The sequence below is a fragment of the Lagopus leucura genome, unplaced genomic scaffold (assembly GCF_019238085.1).
Source record: "Lagopus leucura isolate 7727_CA_CO unplaced genomic scaffold, USGS_WTPT01 102-17_obj-0_obj, whole genome shotgun sequence".
Classification (NCBI taxonomy): Eukaryota; Metazoa; Chordata; class Aves; order Galliformes; family Phasianidae; genus Lagopus; species Lagopus leucura.
The window spans coordinates 4,475-7,315 of NW_024967529.1; positions in this window are offsets into that span (position 1 = coordinate 4,475).

Consider the following 2,841-nt stretch of genomic DNA (forward strand, 5'->3'; position numbering starts at 1 on the left):
GTGGGTGCCAGAATCATGGGGAAAAAAAAACAACGAGAGAGAGAGAGAGATCCGTGGCAATTTTCTATATTTATTTTGCCCAGAAAAGATAGGAGAGAGGCACCTGCTCTGCTCTGTGCAGGATTTCATGGGCTGGCTGTGGTCTTCTGGGCACACAGGTGGCACATGATGTCCTCTGCTCCCCTGGGGCAGACAGGTCTATGTGGCAGTGCTGCGTGCTCTGCCAGCCCACAGCGCTGATGAACGCTTATTGCTGTGACCATTGCTATAGGCAGACATTCCATAAGCTTGGAAAGAGCACGTTTCTACTGTCCTGAAACAGTTTATGTTTGCCCAAAACTTCACTTCATTGCTTCTGAAAGCAGAGCAGGTGGGACACAGGTGTCTCTGTGTCCACAGGGCAAGGTGGGAAGAAAATGATGCTGCAAACATGAATGCACAGAGCTTTGGTGCAGATGGTGACCCTTAGATAGGTGAGTTGGGGAGCAATAGGTACTGAACTTATACTGAAAAATGGTGAAGTGAGAAGTTACAGAGTCTGGCAATGACTAACCAGATGCAGGTAGAACCTCAGAATGGGGCCCTAATCCTTTCATAAACAGGGAGCTGGTTAATGGCAGTACTGACAGCTACACATGATAAGGAATCATCAAATAATCCCCATGCTCAATGGCACGAACCCAGCTCTGAACGGCACAGTCAGAAAACCCATCACCTCCACAGGCTTTGGGGACACTGAGGGGTTCCTCCAGCCTGCGGTCTGGGGGCTGCATGGAGGATTTGCACCCACAAGCAAGGCTTGGGCTGCGTTGGCTGGGTCAGGACAGCTGTGCTGCTGGCCGAGGGCTCGTGCGCCCTTCAGGCCCTATGCTCCAGCCCAGGCTGCCCAGCCCTGCTGTGCTCAGGCTAGTGGTGCTAAGTGGCTTTTTCCTGCCTGCTGATTCCTTCTCTTTCACCCTCCTTCTTTCAGTTTTGGCTCTGTGGAAGAGCAGTGAAAATATCCTGTTCCTCTTTGCAGGCCGTTCAAGTAACACAAATTTATTAAATCTCATTTCGCGATGCCCCAAAGACACAAAGGGTAACGAGTTCCGTGTTTTAATTTCAGATACCCCTCGTTAGCAGAGGAGGAATTTCCCATGATCTTCCTGGCCACTGACAGGACTCCAAGGAGAAGCGGGCAGGTGATGGTGACACCTGGACCACGCAAGAAAGAAGTGCACCTCACGTCAGCCCCTGAGCCATGAAGCACTTAACGAAGAACCTCCCTTAGTCAGGATTCTCACTTCCCCTCCTCAAAGCGCCCAGCTCAAATCCCAGGACTGGGCTCATCGCAATGGAGGTGTGCTGGGTTCTCACCACATGCTCCATCGTGCCCTGTCTCCTCCATGCAGAGCAAGGAAAGCTCCAGGAGTCTTCTGAGTAAGTGGGAGAGTTGATCCGTTGATTAGCGAAACAGCAGGATCAGCTGGGGAGGTGTCTGAGGACCTTTAAACAGCTTTGTGCGCACAATAGATTCTGAGCTATCTGAGTTAAAAGGGCAGAATGTCCTCACTGAGAAATGCAATTTAGAAGCCCGACAGCTTGAAAACAGCTGGAAGGCTTTGGGACTTCCTGGGGAGAAAAAAAAAATCACCTCTGGCTCAATGAGACATGGAGGATTTCAATCCCACAGTGGAAGTTTTTGGAGAAAGTTAGGACTAATGAAAATGGAGGATTACAGTTTCAACTGTTTTGCAATCGTTGGCCTCGGTCCTTCAGACACTTTCACACATGCTTAACTTTAAATGTGTGGTTAGCTTTGCTGACCTGAATGGGATTATTTACACGTGTAGATCTGAGGACATGCGTAAATGTTTACAGAGTGGCGTTCAGACCGTAGCATTTGTCACCAGAAGTGACACCGTGTCAAGGTCTCACCATGGGCTCACAGAGATCCTTCGTGCTGGAAAAAAACCCCACAGTCAAAAGCTGGGAAATCCAGGAATTCCAATTCCTGAGCCCATCTTAAATCTGCTCTCATGTGAATGGCACCTTTTGTTGTGCCACATCAGGGCACCGTGCCACCGACTTGATTTGGCTGCTGTTAAACATGCACCCTTGTGCGTTCTGACTCTGTAGGAAGATGCTGCGTGCCCAGATCTGAAGGATGTCAGGGCTGGGGGCTGGGAAAGGACACCTGGCCACTGGTGGGGCACGAGGGGTTTCCTCCCTGATGGTTCCCCTCCCTGATGGAAGCAGAACATCAGAAGTGTTTCTTGGAGCACAGGAGCACGTTCTACCTGCTGTGATGTGATCTGCTGAGAGCCTCCGAAACACCCATAAATCACCTCTGCAAACTGCGCCTCTAACATTTATCGGCTTGTTTCTGTCTGCAAGCCAAAGTGCCATTAGACTGACTCATATTTTGGCATTTTGTGTTTGTATACAACAAGATGATGTTTGCAAGCAATGGGAAAAAAGAAAAGAAAACACAAGGAAACCCTTCTTGGGCAGCACTGCCATCCCTGCAGGCCTGGCCCTGCTCTGCAGTGTCCCCAAGGAGCAGAGCTCAGCACCTGCCCCTTCTTTTCTTTCCCTTTCCCTTTCTTTTCCTCTTCCTTTCCCCTCCCTTTTCTTTTCCCCTCCCCTCCCCTTCCCTTCCCCTCCCCTCTCTCCTTTCCCTTTCCCTGTCTTTTCCCTTTCAGTTTCCTTTCTTTTCCTTTTTCTTTTCCCTTTCCCTCCCCCTTTCCTTTCTCTTTCCCTCCCCTTTCCCTCCCCTTTCCCTCTCCTCTCCTCTCCTCTCCTCTCCTCTCCTCTCCTCTCCTCTCCTCTCCTCTCCTCTCCTCTCCTCTCCTCTCCTAG